This window comes from Canis lupus, chromosome 17, assembly GCF_003254725.2.
Source record: "Canis lupus dingo isolate Sandy chromosome 17, ASM325472v2, whole genome shotgun sequence".
In the NCBI taxonomy this organism is placed as follows: domain Eukaryota; kingdom Metazoa; phylum Chordata; class Mammalia; order Carnivora; family Canidae; genus Canis; species Canis lupus.
This window is the reverse complement of record NC_064259.1, coordinates 16,994,988-17,013,806: the sequence shown is the minus strand read 5'-3', so window position 1 is coordinate 17,013,806 and position 18,819 is coordinate 16,994,988. Positions and strand designations below refer to the sequence as shown.

The 18,819-nt window shown below is 37.7% G+C and overlaps 1 long non-coding RNA gene across 2 annotated transcripts; it reads right to left on the bottom strand.

The window, feature by feature from the left end:
• Positions 1–291: 291 nt before the first annotated feature.
• LOC112664736 (uncharacterized) lies at positions 292–13,812 on the bottom strand. Of its 2 annotated transcripts, none has more exons than XR_003139927.3 (3): positions 13,675–13,812; positions 13,039–13,149; positions 292–2,449 (listed from the first exon to the last, which is right to left on the bottom strand). It is a non-coding gene; the product is annotated as an uncharacterized LOC112664736 (long non-coding RNA). The 2 variants fall into 2 exon arrangements; XR_003139926.3 differs by having other exon boundaries at positions 13,039–13,178; positions 13,675–13,806.
• Between the last annotated feature and the right edge of the window lie 5,007 nt (positions 13,813–18,819).

Below are 18,819 nucleotides of genomic sequence, written 5' to 3'. Positions count from 1 at the left end.
ATGCAAATGGTAGGGATTTATTATTATTGCTATTAACATAATAGAGATATTGGTGCAGACTAATTTAAATGCATGCTATTTAATGACCTCACAGATATTTCTGCTCATTAGAAACCTAACTGCCCCCAGCCAGCATGAACAGTGTCGCTCTTCATTCAGTGGCAATGAATAGAACAATTAACACAGTTCTGAAAATGACACGGATTTTAGGAAGCTGAGTTTATTCAAGAAAGGATAGGAAATGTCTGTCATTGTGAACAATGCTTTGATTGAGGAATCTGTTGTATTTTTATTATTTAAAATAAAGATATTTAAAGTCATCAACTCAGAAAAATTTTTACTTGTAACAGAAGATATTATAGGTAGTAGATTCTAAGGAAGAGGTCATAAGAAACCATTGTTAGCTCTAAATGATTTGTCACTGCACCTCTGTGCATCTGATACAACATACAAGTTCTGCCCAGCTATAGATTATGCATGTGTTTTGGCCTCATCCTTAAGGATTCTGATCCAACAGTTCCAGGTAAAATCTGGAAATTTATGCAAGTATTTTATGGGCTTCCAGTCTGGTTCTTGAAGGAAAACATATTGAGAAGCATACATTTAAAATACCCTCCCCACTAGCAGAGACCGGAGTTGCCTCTGTAAGATCTTTCTCTTACGGTACTGAATTATCGCCTTATCCCACATGTTCATCTTTACACTCTGAAATCTTTGCAGATCGCCTTCACAAGCAAACACTTCTTCCCAGTGCTCACTACCTGTCCCTTTTTGCCTTAGCACTTAGAGCTATAATTATTTTATTTTATATTGTTCTCAACTAGTTTGTAAGCATTTTAAGGTCAAGGACTGGAACTTTTTTTCTTTTTTTTAATTCTTGGAACAAAGGATACTGTCTAGTATGCACTCTCTATATATTTATATGTATATATTAAATGTACATACTGAAATGAATGGATAAAAACAACTAATCATCTAGGATTATCTGTATAAACATGGCTCTGGCTTTCAAAGAATATGAAACACATGGAAAACATCATTTTGTAGGATCTGTGTTCTTCCTTTGTGTCCTATTTCATCATCATTTTGCATTCTCTGCATAATTTTTAAGAACATAAGTTCTTGGCAGATTTCCTGGTTTATAACTTAAGTAACAAGTGTCTGAGAGTCCAGAGTCATTAGTATCTATTGTGTATATCTATATTTAGTATCATAAAATCTAATGGAATCCCAAATTACTGATCATAAGAAATGGCTGATTTTTAAATACTGAAAGTAAAGCATCATGCTAAGTGCTTTAATTATTTTTTCCTTGAAACGGATGGTTTTATTATATCTGACACTATTAAGAAAAATGAATTCTTTGGGGAACTAAAATCTGAAAAAGCTGAACATTTTAAGTGCTTTCTCTTTGGGTGAAGATTTATTTTACTTTAATGTGGGACCACTTAGTGAGTGAGGAGGTTGTAAAAGACTTTTGTGTGCACATTAAAATTTTACATGCTCTGTGTTCTTAATATTTTACAATGTATATCATTATATATTTCCTGAAAAAGCAGAGGATCCCTTGAAATGGTAATGATAATACTTAAAATTGCTATTTGTGTGTACCTACTATGTGAAAAACTACATGCCTGCCCTGCTTTATGTAATATATTTGAAAGGGTTCAGTGGGATATGGCTTTTCTTGGTGGGTGAATTTTTTATTGAACAAGAGACTTAAAAGTTTGAATAGATCTTCTAAATGGCACCTACTTGAGTTCTTTAATTAATACTCTTTAAGAGGATATACTTGCATTCGTCTGATTTAAGAAAGACCAATGATCATGAGAAATATGCTTGATTAAACATATAAAGTGACAATGGGACATAGCTTTTGAAATTGGAACTACTTTGAAAATTCTGAGGAGAGTGGTCACTGCAACTAGTCGTCTGAGTTTCCTCTTGATATTAAGAAGCTATGTGCCGATGTAATCCCATGTCCATTATTGGCTTGAAACATATTGCCTCTTCAACTGGAAATACCTAGTCAAAACTAAAAATGCTATTAGTCTGTAGTAGATGTAATCGCAGCCTGGTTTAAGGAAACTTTTCCGAGGGAGACGTTCTTGTCATGGAAATACATGGTAGGCTGAGTGAATGCAGGTTTGAGGCCAGATTTCAAACTTAATATACTAGATGACTTTGTATTTCTATTTTTCCTTGTGAATCTAAGGCAGAGGATCCATTTTTAAGTACATCAAATATGATAAATTTTGCGACAATTTCTCTTGCATTTAGAATGCATTTGGCTTTATCTTGTATCACTTGAGTTAATATAATCCCAAGATGCAGCATCTCTCAGAACTTCACCTACACATTTCTTTCCCAGTTTGAAAACAAAGGAGTTTCTGCTCCACAATTTTCTCTTTTCTTGTTACTCAAAATGAGTAACTATTGCCAGTAGCTGCTGAAAAAAAATAAAAAGATTTGGATGAAAGATTATATTTGTAAAAATGTGACTAAAAGGATACATGCTGAATTGTACATTGCTATTAAAGGCATATTCCAGTAGAGCATTAAATTCTAGGAAAAAGGATTTTCTGTAGAAAGTGTGTATTTTGGAATAGAACCTTAGATTCAAATACTATTCTTGCATTCATAGCTAGAAGACTTGGGAAGGTCTACTTCTCTGAGATTCAATTTCCTAATTTGTGATATTTGTAAAATAAAATTATACCTACCTCAAGTAGTAAAATAAAATTATATCTACTCAAGTAGTTGCTATATATGTAAAATGAGTCAAGAGATTTAAGCACATACTCCAGTGTCTGGCATATATTAGCAACCTCAGATGTATTAGTTTGCATTTCTTCCAGCCTGGACTGAGCATCTTACTGGTACTGGCATTGAGAAAAAAAAAAAAAAACAACGACCACAAAGTCAACATTTAATCAAATATACACAATACACCTCTATGCTTTAAAGCTTTCACAAGTGTATATAATCAGTTAAACAGAGCAACACGGTAACCAGTCACACAACAGATGCATTTCATTCAGTATATTTTCATCGTGGCGTAAACATAATGTAAAGTCTCCTCATTGCCTCCTTCACCAATGTTCTGTTTGCTTGTGCGTGTTTTCATGGCAGCAGCAAATTGAATAGTGTGGAACATCTTCATTAGAATTCTGAAATTCAGAAGGATTTTTCTAAAAAGAAACATATACATGTGCTTTAAATGTGTGTGTGTGTGTGTGTGTATATAATTTATATAATTTTTGAGAAAGAGGATGTATGAGTGGGGTAGGGCGGGGATGAAGAGAGGGAGAAAGAGAAAGAATCCCAAGCAGGTTCCACGCCCAGTGCAGAACCCAATGCAGGCCTCAATCTCACAACCCTGAGATCATGACCTGAGCTGAAGTCAAATAGGATACTTAACTGACTGAGCCACCAAGGCACCCCAAATGTATGTATATGTTTTAAAGAGACTGTTGCTTGAGTATGTTTGAGAAAATTATTGAGGAAATATTATATCATACTTAATATTATAAAGATAATGTAATCTATATCAATATATCCATCCACCGGTCTTTGATTCTCTGTTGAGATCTAAATCTCAGGTTTCGTTGGTCTCAAATCAAAATATCTATGTGTTATAGAAATCTCAAGCAAGAAATTTTTCAGAAAACACACACTCAGAATGGGTGAAGGACATGTAACTGTGAAAAAATACAAACCCGTCTTCTAGGTATTCCCCACTGTCCAGAGCTCACATAGAGGATGAGATGATATTGAGGATGAGTTCAATGTGCTGAAAAAGTGAAGGGTTCTAATCTCTATATACATTTAGGGAACTGGGTTCTGTTTCTTACCAAGCATGAGATGCATTTGGCTTCTGTTTCTTGGTTGGCACTGAAAATTAGACCAGACTATCTCTACATGGTCCTTATTTTCCATAGATTCTTTTTTTTTTCTCTGTATTACTCAGAAATTGTGTTCATGACTGAGTACATTTCTTTATCTCAATTTTAGAATATATTTTATCTATCATGTCTATATGTCTTGAATGGAGGGTTAGATTTTATATTGCTTACAATTTCCATTTTGCAATTTTCTTTTTTTATTTTAAAAGACAAAATTCCTGAACCATTATTAATGTGTATTATTTCCTAGTTATAAATATAATGTGTTAGTTATAAAAAATTGTGATTTATATTTTCTTAACATCCTTCCTAGAAAAATAAGATACTTTGAATGGCATAAAAATGTAGTGCTATGATGCCAGCAGTAATCTTTCAACCAAATAATGCAAAGACATTTAAAAAGCAATTGTATATTAACTATTTTCCTCCATTCTTTTAATCAATCTGGGCACGTCTTGAGTTTGTTCTGATGGTCACTGGTGCCTCATATTCCATTATTCAGGCCAATTTTGTAGTAATATTGACTGACAAATTACACATTTTGATATGTTATTAATATTTACAGAGCACCCATCCCAGGTTTATCACTAATGTCACCTTGAGTGGAAGAATGATGCTCAAACATTATTTAAATTTATGGCAACAAGCAAAAGCAATTATTATTATTATTATTTTTAGTTTAGAAATTGATGCAAAGAGTTCATCTCAAATGGCTATTGCATAGAATATTCATAACCCTGGATTGCTGTCACCTTTTCTGTGAAGAAAAGGAGTTTAAGAAAGGTAGTAACCACAACTACAGTTGAAGCAGGAGCCCTAGGAGAAAATACTACTCATTCTAGTCTTGCTTTTCTGGAAATATACTTGTATTTCCAAGATTCTTAAAAGACAGAGGGAGAGGAACCTTGCTTTCTAAGTTGCCCCAAACCTGGGAACATAGTGGTGGAGGCTGGCCTTCTTTGCAGAAAGACGAAGACAAAGGACACTGAATTTTCCAATGAGCTATAGCAACTGTAGTTGGAAAAAATAGGGAAAATGAAACATGGGCCCTCTTTCTTCTTTCTGAGAATTTCAGCTGTGCACAATGCCATACAGCCAAGGACTATATTTCACAAACTCCATTGCAGATAAGTGTGGCCGTATAATTAAATTCTGGTCAATGCAAAATGAGAGCAAGTGCTTCATTTTGATTCAGTCACGTCCTTATGAAGGAAAAGTATGCCCTCCTCTTACAGTTTTTCCCTTCTTGCCAGCAACATGTTTTCATTATGGTGGGACCTGGATCTGTCATCCTGGACTATGAGATAGATGTTTTAAGGTCCACAGAAAAACAAGGTAGAAATAGCTTGAATCTCTTACAACACAGAGCCATGGCACCAGCCTTGTTGTGAGAACCTGGGCTTTTTAATATTAGAGATAATGAAACATCTGTCTTGTTTGAGCCACTATATATTGGAACCACTGTGTTATAGTACCACACCCTGTGTCCTAATTAATATGCATCACAGACTAGAATAAAACCAGTCTGCAAAAATTAGTATCAGCTATAAAATTTATAATATATAAAACACTTGAAATCGATGAAAAAAGATATCCTACTGTTGAAAAATGTACAAATATTACAAACAGGCAGCTCATAGGAAAGGAACCCTGAAAAGCAACTAAACATATGAAAAGTCATTCAACATCCTTAATAACTGGGATTGTAAATTAAAACAACAGTGATGGTTTTCCAGTAGTCAAATTTTCAATCAATAACATTTTTGAAAATAGCAAGTTTTTGGAAGGGAAATTGGTACTTTCATAAATCGTTTTGGGGAGTATAAATTGTTGCAACCACTTTGGAGAGCAATTTTGCACTGTCTAGTAACATTAAAAATGTACATGTTCCATGTCTCAGTAATTTCCATTTTTGGATAAGTACATCCCCTACTGTATGCTTTATAGTAGTAAAAAAAAAAAAAACCCTGGAAATAACTTAAATGCCAATTGGACATAAACAAATATTACAATGTGGTCTATGTATAGTATGGAATAGACCCAAACACACATACATACATAGTGAAACCATGAAACTGAGAGATAAAAGCAAGCTGATATGGATAAACAGGTACAGTAATAAGTAGTGCTACTTATTACACATTTTAAAGCACATATACAAAAGGCCATATTATATGTATAAGAAGAGTAGAAAGATATTAAATCTATGGTATCTGTTACCTCTGAGAAGGAGCATAGGTAATGGAATTGGCCAGAAGAGGAAAAACACAACTATCTCTAAAGATTTATTTTTAATTAAATACATGACAAAATTAAAAAAAAAAAAGACAAAATGTAAACAGCCACCAATTTAGGGTGTTGGAAACATGAGTGTTTTTTATAGTATTATTTCTAGTTTTCTGACTTTGTTCCTCTAAAAATAGCACTGAAAAAAAATTGTTAAATATTACAAAACCATTGTTAGAGGCTCCCACATTCTATTTTGGAAAATTATAAAGCACTTTGATTAACATGAAAATTAGAGACACTGTCCTGTGAGATTTATACACATTGAGGTAGACCGAATTTTCTAGAACCAAGTTATTCAAAGTTCCAAACACTCATATTCTAGTTTCTGCCTCCATGCCCAGAAGAGACCTTTCAACATGTGAACAGACTCAGCTTATGATTTTTGTGTGTGTGCCCAAGACATTCCAAAATATTTTCCATATTCTTTAGCTTTCCCTACTGGAAACTTCACCATACTTTTTTTTTTTTTTAAGATTTTATTTATTTATTCATGAGAGACACAGAGAGGCAGAGACATAGGCAGAGGGAGAAGCAGGCTTCCTGCGGAGAGCCTGATGCAGGACTCCATCCCAGGACCCTGGGATCACACCCTGAGCCAAAGGCAGATGTTCAACCACTGAGCCACCTAGGTGCCCCTCTACCATACTTTTAAAATTTGACTCCCTCCTGGAAGTGAAAAAGGTGTTGTCTGACTACCCAGTATAATGAGACACAGTGATCCACTGAAATGATTTTGCTTGCAGAAAGGCTTCAAAATTATGCTTTGTATAAGAAATGCCTTATAAAGAACGATTTAAAAGTGGTGATTAAAGACATCCTGGATGTGTGTGTGTGTGTGTGTGTGTGTGTAATTTAGAGGTAGTAAAAAAATTGTGGGGATGTTTACACTTCTTTTAGGGACCCAAAGCAGAGACTTAGGAATATTTAGAGCACCAAGTAGCACCTGGTGCTATCCTCGGTCGAGCCCTCAAAGTCAGGAGGGGTGGGAGATAGACAGGACCTCTGATAGGATTCAAAAACTGATCTGGAGACAAAGCAAGACAGAGCTCTCCACAGACAAGAGAGCTGCCCATTACATTAAGGAGGTTCCAGAGTAGAAACCAAGCAGATAAGAGAGACAGGATGTATGCTGAAGAGCAGTGAAGGTCAAGTTTGTCTGCGTAAAGTTGGCTCTGGTCACCCAAGGTCATGGCAGCCAGGTTAAAACTGGAGTTCAGTCGAAGATCAAGGACCCTGGAAATCTCCAAGCCTGGGAGTGAAGATAGTCACATAAGGGTCCTGGGTACCAAACTGAAAACCTTTGATGACTGGATACTGATGATTTTCTGCTTTGGGTCCCAGTTAGAACTGGAAACTTCTGGTTAAAGGATAAACGTAAGACCTGTAACAGCCGCGAGAGTCTAGCAAGAATTCCTCAGAAAGAAACCGAGTTCGAGAACAACAGATTCAATAACTTCAGTTGCCACTGTGAATGTCAATTTAGCACCCTAGTCTTCTTTTCCTGACAACGGACCTGGTTAAGTAGTACATGTGGAGCTTCCTGTCAGACACAAGCATGTGCCATTTGACTACTCACAACAACACAAGTGAGCGCTGTTACTGCTGTGTAAAGGAGGAAGTGTAGACACAGAGACTGCCAGCCATTTCCCAAGGTCACACAGTAGACACGAGTTCAAGCCTGGATTAAAACGGGTTTGGAAGGCTTTGGATTCTGTGTTCTTTCCATTGCTACTACCCTCCAGAAAGCCAAGTGCTATTGTGCCAAATATACCACAGCTAAAATAGGATTCCAGCCACAAATTCTGGTTTCCAGATCCTTGTGTTAGCCACTTGCGAGACTACTCTGCTCTTTTTGTGAAGGAAGCCTCAAGACAGTGATTTAGAAGATGAAATGGGCAGTACTTGGGGGGTGGGAGAAAGAAAGCACAATTTGACCAAAGACAAGCATGGCTGTATCTGGAAATAAATGCTCTGCTTCACTACCTCCTGACTCTGTGAGGATATTCCCCTGGGAGCACAGAGGGGGTTATTACATGCAGTACTTAGATTATCAGTAAGTGCTGGGTACAGCTCTGTGGTGGGCGTCTCTCTGAATTGCTGAAGCAAGAGATAAGCTTGAGGCTCATTCAATTGTGAAATTGGTTAAAGGGGAGAAAACAAATATCACCCCCCCACACACACATACATACTCAATGCCAACCATCTTCGTAGGAAAAAGTGATTCTCCTGATATTGAGATTAACCATTTTGTTACTGCCACGGGCTTCTCCCTGTGTGTTTTTGAGAAATACATAAACGACTTTTGGGGAGATCAAGATACTTCTAAAAGTAAATGGTTACTGGAGAGCCAAAAAAAAAGAATTATAAATAAATGATAATTGAGAATTTAATTTTTTTTTTAAATTTGAGAGAGAGAGAGAGAGAGTAGGGAGAAGTAAGAGGGGGAAGGAGCAAAGAGAAAGGGAGAAGCAGACTTCCTGCTCAGTAGGGAGCCTGATGCAGGACTTAATCCCAGGACCCTGGGATCATAATCTGAGCCAAAGGCCAATGCTTAACCCTCGGAGCCACCCAGGTGCCCCTTTAATTGAGAATCTAAATAAAGTCTACAGTTTACCTGAAAACAATGTACTGATGTCCATTTCATCATTTTGACAATGTATCATGGTTGTGAAAGATGTTACTGTTTAAAAAACATAATTCAGGTCATTTGGATAGATGGAGTCTATCTTTTGTAAGATTTTCTAATTATAGAGGTCAGAGGTCATGTTTGGAAAATGAATTCTTTATACCTGAAGAGCTAACACTTGGGCTAGAATGGATGCACTATTTGCCCAGGACGTCTCCACACATTTCCACTTTTTTCCTGTTGTAGGGTCTCATGCAAAAAGAAACCGTTGCACTAGCAGAGCACAGAACACCAAGTTCAACGTACTGATGCCTCAGAAGCTTCCTGAGCCTATCTAGGCCTTGGGCATTGCACTACTGACTGTGATTGTCAGGAAATATATGTATATGTACTTTTATTCTAAAATGTTCTTGGGCTTTCTTGAATGGGATAACATTCATAGTTTCATACTAATTTTCTAACAGTTAAGTCTGCATATTACTTTCTAGATAATTGACTTTTTCTTTGTTAGAGTTACTATTTGCTAGAGTTTATTATTATTTAGAGTTATTATTTGCTTGAGTTTGACTCTCTGCTTTTAATTAGGGAGACAGAACGTAAAGACTGCTAACTCTGGGAAATGAACTAGGGGTGTTGGAAGGGGAGGAGGGCGGGGGGTGGGAGTGAATGGGTGACGGGCACTGGGGGTTATTCTGTATGTTAGTAAATTGAACACCAATAAAAAATAAAAAAAAAAATAAGAAAGGAACTAGTTAGAGGTGTCTGACTGGCTCAGTGGGTTAGGCATTCACCTCTTGGGTTTGGCTCAAGTCATGATCTCATGGGTCCTGGATGGAGACTTGCTTCAGGCTCTGCACTCAGCAGGGAGTCTGCTCCAGAGTCTCTCTTCCTCTGCCCCTCTTCCCTACTCACAGGTGCTCTCTCTCTCTCTCTCTCCCCCCTCTCATTCTCCATCTCTCTCTCAAATAAATATAAACAGATTTTTTTTTTTTAATAAAGAGGGACTAGTTAAAGAGTTTTGGAAGAAGGAAGAGGATGTTAATGAGGCTGAGGTAACTCTGGACTCAGGAGGGCTTTTTAAGCATACCTAATTTCCTTGGTTTCCTGAAACAATTGGCATTAGAAAGTGGACCATAGATTTCAACTTGCTCCAACAGTCCTGATTTCCATTTGTTATCCCAGTGACCTCTTTCATCTACAAAAGCGCACCACTTCGGGTGATTAACCAGATTGTCACCTAATGAGATTGAATAATAGCACTTCTTCATTTTGCCAATTATGAAACAGTGATTCAATAAGATTAAAAGACTTACATGAGGCCACCCAGATATCTTAGCACTGAAGCCAGGTCTTCGAATCATGTCTGTAATTGGCTAGGTCACTTAATAGTAAATGAGGATAGGTGATAGGTGTCAGCTTTTAGGGGGACGTTTTTTGAAAACCCAAACATGAGCTGTTCATTTTGGCTTAACACTCAACCAAGGAAACCAGAGCACCTCTGGATCAAAACTAAAGGTACTCTTCTGTGATCTGTGTCACCAGGGAAGCCTGCCAATCAGTGATGTCACAGAAGCATCTGAATGAGAAGCACTTGCCATATGCTAACTTGGTGCTTATAAACTATTTTAATAATATAAATTATATTTAACTTACAAGGGACTTTACCACATGGGAGTAGAGGGAACTAGCTATTCATAATAGTGAATTAATTGGGAATTGCTTCCTCAAAAGCAGCTGTGTTTGCAGCTACAGAATACCTCCTCCCCTCCTTTCTCCTCCTTGGCTGCCGTGATAGGAGTTGAGGAGAATAATGCGCAGTAAGTGTTCGCAGACACAAAGCAATCTAGTCCTAGGGCTGGATGGGTTCCAGTTCTTAGGAACTATCCACAGCAAAGCTGCAGCATTAAATATGACAAAGCTCCTCCGCATACAGCAGCCGTGATAGCAGAGGGCCCTCCGCAGCCGACCTTTAGATGAACTTAATTACAATCGGCAAGAGAAAAATGCTAGGCCTTCTATACAACATAATGGAGTTGCTCTAATTTGTTTACCAGTGGTGCCCAGCAAGGGCCTTCTCCTCACAGAAGGCTTTGGTGTGCAGAGATGAATCCAGGCAACCACATTTTAGAGAATCTGGCAGATTAGGCTGTGAGGTGTGCATATTACAAATGGAGCAAGAGTCCTGGAAGACAAATTCCTTTTGCAGTCTGCTGTCACTTTGGGGGTTATTGTCTAACTAGATGTTCTGAATTTATTCAGTCCTACTTATGAAACCATTTAAAATCATTGATGGCAACAAGCAACAAAATTTTCTGATTATTAGGGTCTTGTAGAGATTTTGAGTGACAGATAAGTAATTTTCAAGCGCACAGAATTGACATTTCTTACTTAACAACTTAGATTTCGTTTTTCTTTTTAAACTAGGAGAGTAGAAATCTTTTTCCTGCTTAACATCTACTGATCTGAAATCAAATTCTAATATAACTTAAATATACATTAATAAAGAAGAAAGTGATTGGAAAATCTAAAATTATTTCCAAAATTCATAGACTCTATTTCCCCATTCTTATCTCCTTAGGTTATATCACACACATGCACGCATGCATACACACACGTTTTATACTAAACTCTGGTTGCAAATGCAAGATGAATATTAGGATAGATTTTATGTATTTTTCTTTGCTCCCCTTGCAACTTGGCTGAAAAAGAGTGCACCGCTGTCACTGTAAAGTTTACTGATATTATGGTATAGGCTAGGTAACTGAATGCAGAAATAAATGCTTCTGGGATCCTTGGGTGGCTCAGTGGTTTAGCGCCTGCCTTTGGCCCAGGGCCCGATCCTGGAGTCCTGGGATCGAGTCCCACATCGGGGTCCCAGCATGGAGCCTGCTTCTCCCTCCTCCTGTGTCTCTGCCTCTCTCTCTCTCTCTCTCTTTCTCTCTCTCTCTGTCTATCGTGAATAAATAAATAAATAAATCTTTAAAAAAAAAAAAGAAATGCTTCTCCATTTAGCAAATGACAGAAGTGTTCCACATTATATATTTTGTAAGCAAAGGTACCATACTATGAGCCTTTTGTACTGGTGAATTTTGGCTGCTTTGATGGTTGGGTTTAGCCACCTATACTCTAGGATAGTGTTGCTCAAACTGTCTGTAGTGAAAAACTTTTTTTTTTTTTTTTAATTTTCAGTCCGTTATGCACAGACAAAATAAAATCAAATTGCAAGGGTAAGATTACTTAAGAAATATAACATGTAAAGTACAAAATACAAGTCCAATATTTTAGTTATTATTATATTCAACATACATTAACATTACTTTGTCAAATCACTATAGAAGTTTCTAAATGTTTACTCTCAATTTCTGTATTTACGAATCAGAAACTGACATCTTTGCATAGACCATAATTTGATTAGCAGTGCTCTAAGGCATACTGAGTTTAATATTCTCATCTTTCCATGCTATAGATCAGGGGTTGGCAAACTTTTTCTGACAAGGTCCAGATAGTAAATAGCACTGGCTTTGTAGGCCATATGGTCCGTGTTGCAGCTACTCAACTCTGCAACTGTGGCATGAAAGCAGCCATGGACAGTATGTCAACCAATGAGCATGGCTATGTTCCAATAAAACCTTATTTACAAAAGTAGGCTACTGGTCAGATTTGGCCTATGGGCTATAGTTTGCTGACTCCTGCTTTAGAGAATCTGAACTATATTCCCACATACCCTAAATATTTTATTTGTGTTTTCAAAAGACATTTTAAAACAGGGTACTCACAGCTGTTGCTGTACATTTAAAACATATTTCGCTTTAGTTTTCACACCTTTTGGAAATGCTACCAATAAAAAGAACTTATAATATTTTAGATTAAAATTTTCTGGAGGGGGAGAAAACACCACGACAAGGTAGCAGAGAAAGAACCCCAAATCAGCTTCATATATAGATGTAAACCATTCTTGCCTAAGGCAGCTGGGAGTTTTTACTATTAGCAGCTGTGGGCTGAGAGGGCTGGGGTAGAAAGGTCTCTGAATCTTACATCAAAATCACACAATCTCTTTCATTCTGGTCTGTTTTGTGAGTTGTTGTTTTTTTTTTATTTCATTCTGGCCTGTTTTCAAGTGAAATCTTCTGTGTAGGAGGGATTTTGGCCCTCTGTGAGATCTACTTTCCTATTTCCCCTAGAAAGTGCAAGCATTTACTTCCCCCCACAAACTCTTACCATTTATCGAATTGTACAGGGCTGTCAGTTTATATGTTCCTTTATCTTCATAGAATGAACTCTTGGGGACAGATTCAAGTCTCTCCAAAGGCTCTTTGTTATTCCCAATGTCTAGCATAGAAACACATAGAAACATGTTTCTCCATGAAACACATGGAGAGAGATATTATATAGATATTACATAATATTAATAATATATATCATTTATATATAAAATGTGTACATGTAAAATATATATTAAAATATTGAGTAGTGTATATTATTATATATTATAAAATTATATATCTTATACTTTTTATAATATAAAATTATAAAATTATATATGTGATCATATATAATATATATGGATATATACACACAAAAAATACCTATACATACATCTGTATGTACACGCGTGTGTGTACTTTTATGTGTCAGTCTTTTATATGTGAAGGGAATAACTTGAAGTGAATCACACCCAAGATAGTTGCAAAATACAACTGAGATTATATATAAGGAAGTGTTTGGAATCTATGAGTAATTATGCAAATGTGCTGCTGGGGTAGTTTTTTGTTAGTTCAGCTCTGAATTTTTCTTCCCTCCCATCCCTCCACTTTTGTATTACTTTCTAAAGAATTTTGGTATGAGTCTCCTTACTGTATTATCTGCGATGGCTCCTTATTCCATTGTCCATCCACCCTGTGCTCTATTCTAATATTCAAGGCTAGTTCCAACTTTCCCTTGAAGACATAAATCCTTGGGTGCCTGGGTGGCTCAGTTGGTTAAGCATCTGGCTCTTGGTTTCAGCTTAGGTCATGATCTCAGTATTGTGAGATCGAGTCCCGCATCAGGCTCTGCACTGAACAGGGAGCCTGTTTGAGACTCTCTGTCTACCTCTACCCTTCTTTCCCACTCTTGCTTTCTCTTTCTCTCCCTCTCTTAAAAGCAAAACGAAACAAAAATCCCACTCCTCTCTCAGGTGCCCTGGTTTAATAATAGTACTGTTAACATTTTCCCCAAATCCACCCAACTTTTCCCTATTTTTTTTTTCATTTCTGCTTAGGTGATTCCCTCCACCTGCCAAGATCTTATAAATGTCTATGGCTGGAGGTGAGACCTGTGTGTCAAGCCTCCCAGAATCACCTCTTCTGTGAGTTTTCCCTGGACCTTACAACTGAAAGATTTTCTTCACAGTTTCTTCCATAGTCCCTCTTAAAGAACACATCACTTTCCACCATTTGAAACTGTGGGGTGTACATATACTACTCTCTGTATCTGAAAATGAACATTACAATGCCAGCAACCTTGCCTGTTCACCCTGAGTTGTCTTTACTTCTGATCCCTTAGTATGTTTTGCCTAACTGAAGAAAGAGAAGAATGTCAAATTTGAAGTGAGACGTACTGACTGTCTTGCCAAAAATCTCTCCTCCCTTTCCTACTCATCCCTACCTACAATCCCCTACCACCCAGGTAAGTCAACTCTACCTCCTGCTATCAGTGTCCTGTTGTCTGAATGAATTAGTCCCTTTGCTGAAGTGGTGGCTTTACAGCATCCTTCTGTGAATCCAGCAGGCACTCTGGCCAATTAGCCTTTTGGAAAATCTGAAGATTTGGGAAGGTTTGTATTTGTAGAAACCCACCCAGAGCCTGTGTTCTTTCCTACCTCTATTCCTGGTCTGGAAGATACAACCAGTGGAACTTTAAAAAAAATTATTTATTTATTCATGAGAGAGAGAGAGAGAGAGAGAGAGGCAGGCAGAGACACAGGCAGAGGGAGAAGGAGGCTCCATGCAGGGAGCCTGATGCATGACTTGATCCCAGGACTCCAGGATCATGCCCTGGGCCAAAGGCAGGCGTTAAACCGCTGAGCCACCCAGGGATTCCCACCAGTGGAGCTTTTTAAAAAGACTTTCTGAGTCTTTTTTGATACTTCTCTCTATGCAGTATCATTCACTTCCAGGACATGGTAGCTGAAGTCCTGTTGATTAATTCTTACTGTTGCCCAAAGGGTGAATGGATAGGTGAAGACTGGTCTGGCAGTGCTGCCACAACATAGCTAATGAACACAGCAGTCACTTTGTATTGTGGTGGGGAGCCTTGGAGTCTTCTGGGGATGATGGTTTCTATTTCTTCAACCCCCAAACCACCTGCACAATACCTATGCACACATGGGGAAGCTTGGTATTTATTTAGTCTCACCTTGTCGTCTCTCAGACTAAATCAAGGTCAGCTCACCTACTACAAAGCGTCTCAATTCAACAATCCAGGATTTTGTTTAGGAGCAGAATAGTAAAACAAGATACTGAGGAAATAAGTCTTAGGAAATAGAACACAAATTCTCAGATTGGTCAGGCAATATCCCTTCTTGGAATTTCTTGATGACACATGGCTTTGGAGGAAATAAATAATTTTTGAGTATATCCACAATAATTTCTGTTAATTTCTCTCATTATGCATGTTAGAATAGGCTAGTTTGGGTACTGAAAACAAATTCAGTTGCTTATTCATTATTACTTTTTTTTATTACTTAGAAACGTATAAATCAGTAAGAAGAGTTAGGTATAATATTTATAAATCAGTTTTACTGCCAACCCCTAGGGACTTTTACTTTTAGAAACTGAGGTTTGCAGGTTAGCATTGTTGAGGGAGGGGGCACTTCAGACAGTCTGAGAAGTTGAGAGCTGAGGAGGAGTACCTGCTAAAAACTCTGTCCTTCTGGAAAATGTGAAGTCTAGAAGAAAAAGAAAGAGCAAGGGTGGGCTGAATCTGAGAAGAGAACAGATGGGCTACGGTTATGCCTGCCAGAGGCATGGGCAGAAAGAAATGAAAAATTATTTCTCCTTTCCTTCCCTTCTAAACAGAGAACGTGTACACCAGAGCTCCTTGTGGGTTGGGGCATATGGGATGCTTAGAGGAATAAAAGTCTGCCAATGTCTTCCTCAGAAGAAGAGGAGGCTAGCCCATGAGCCTCAGTTCCTCAGAAACCAGTCTGGCCTTTGCTCTGTATGTTGGCAAGGAAAACTTATCAGGAAGCAAAGCTATTAAGAGTCTGCAAATAGTACACATAGCAGGTCCCATTCTTTAAGAATTATTCCTGATTTGGAAAGATTTATTTGTTTCAATACTTTATTATAGGTAACACTTTATAGTTTTCACTCATGGATACTGTTTTGATATGCTATATAGCCTTACATCAGGAGTCTGTCTCAATCCCTGGTACACCAGCTTCACTGTGAACTTGTTGCAAATTCATGGGCACCACCAGACCAACTGAATCAGAAATTTTAGGGGTGGAGTTCAGTAATGTAAATTTTGTGCAGGATGAAGAGACTGAAGGTTGAGAACCTCTGTAATTGAGTTTAGGGATAGTTCTCTCAGTGAATATCTTGGATCACTCCTTTACCAGCGTTGTGGCTTTGGGCAGATTTCTCACATACTCCAAAGCCTATATCTTGGGTTGTTGAGAGAGTCAAAAGTATAACCCATGTGTCATTCCTTAAACAACTGAAAGGTAAAAAATAAAACAAAACAAAAAAACAAACTCCAAACAGATATCTGTTTATAAGAGACAGACAGACAGACAGACAGACAACACACAGATAGATTCCAGAGCAGCCATTCAAGTCTCTTTAGGAGAGAAAAGCAATAATCTATTTGCTCCACCATATTTCCCAGCCTCTTCTGAAGTTAGTTTGAGGCCTGGTAACTGTTAACTAGTTCTGGAGGATGGCCTGTAAGAAGTGATGTGTGTCACTATCAGCCAGAGGCATTAGAACCAGGGTCCTTCCTCCATCTTTTTGCTCTCCTGCCATGAAGCACACTTCCTGTTCTACCAGATTCTCTGTGAGCCAGGAATAAATTTTTGTTGTGTTCAGCTACTGAGATTCCAGGAGTGATATGTTGTGGCAGGTTGCATAAATTATCCGGGTCAGCAGTGTAGAAGGAAAAGCAATGAGAAAGAGTAAGATTGACAGCAAAATGTCAGAGAGAGGGTAACACTGGTTCAAAGAGAAAGAATGATATTGTCTCCTGATGATAGGAAGCAGACACAGGGCCATGTCTTTATTTCCATAAGTCCTAGGAAGAAGACAGAGATCTCTAAGACTATCACTAAAGGAAGGACAGGTAAATTTCTAGAACATTATTGTCTAATCAATGGCTTGTGAACATGACCAATTCAGGCAGTTATTCTCATTCTGTGGTTGTAGAGTGAGAAGAGGATGGAGTGGCTTGAGCTTGCTTCTCATAAAAACCTACAGATTCTATCTGTTAAAAACAAACACTATGCCAAGCCCCCTAATGGCTTTCCTGCCTGCATTTGCATATTATCAACCCATTCTCTGTAATGTATTCCTTTTCTCTTATACCAAAAAAGGGTCAGGAATCCATTTATGATCTGATTCCCTTCCATTTGCCCCTTCCAGCTCTATCTCTTGACATTTCTCTGAATTCCTTCTTAGTTTAAGTTTCAGTCATACTGGACCACTGGTGTTTTATGAATGCATCCTGCCCTTTCTAACATTAACTTTTGCAAAGTTTGACTTTTAGGGGCCAGATTATGGTACTGCTTCTTTCAGAAAGTCTTCTCTCACTCCCTAATATTAAATAAGTTGTTGAACTTATGTGATTTCTCAAGGTATATGTTTAATGCACTTCATTGAGGAGGGTAAATAGAATGACAGCTTGTCCTACACCTAAGGAGAGAGAGCTCAGGTCAGTTGGAGGAATCTTTCTATTCAGAAATCTCTCTCTTTTTTCACTTAAAGATTTTATTTATTTATTTATTTATTTATTTATTTATTTATTTGAGAGAGAGAGGGAGAGAACACAAGCAGGAAGAGCAGCAGAGGGAGAAGGAGAAGCAGGCCTAGGAGGGAGACCAATGCAAGGCTCAATTCCAGGACTCCAGGATTCCCAGGACCCCAGGATCATGAACTGAGCTGAAAGCAGATGCTTAACCAACTGAGCCACCCAGGTGCCCATTCAGAAATCCCTTGATGAACACTTTTAGTTAGAATAACAGGGATGCCTGGGTGGCTCAGTGGTTGGGCGTCTGCCTTCAGCTCAGGGCATTATCCTGGAGTCCCGGATTGAGTCCCACATCAGGCTCCCTGCATGGAGCCTGCTTCTCCCTCTGTTGATGTCTCTGCCCACCCCTCTCTCTCTCTTTGTGTCTCTCATGAATAAATAAATAAAATCTTAATAAAAAGAATAATACAAGATATTTAGATGACCATTGTCTTGGACATAAGAAGCCAAAGGAATCTTTATTGCCTTGAAACTGTAGTTTGCAAAACTGATACCTGGGGAAGACATGGAGACATTAAGAACCCCTTTCTCCTGCTTTTTCTTACAACCTTTACTTTTGTGTTTCTGTCTGGGATTATTTTATTAAGTTCTGACACAAGATCAGAATTTATTTTAATTGGGGTATTTTAATTGAGATAGTTTATTTAGTCTTTAAGTTTCTGAATATTTATTTGTTTCTGCTTAAATTTAAAATATACTTTTGCTATGTATACAATTCTAGATTGATAGTCATTTTTTCCAGAATTAAAAAAAAATAATTTGTCTTCTGTCTTCTATAATTTCTGTTGAGATATTATTCTTAGTGTTGTGATTTTGAAGGTAATTGTCTCTCCAAATTTTGCCATCTTAGGCTTATTTTCTTTTCTGTGGATTTCAACGGTTTTGCTTTATTCATGTGCTGGTAGGATTTTCTTTGTATTTATTCTGCTTGGGGTATGCACAACTTCATGAAACATGATATGTGTATTGATGTCTTTATCAATTGTCTACCTA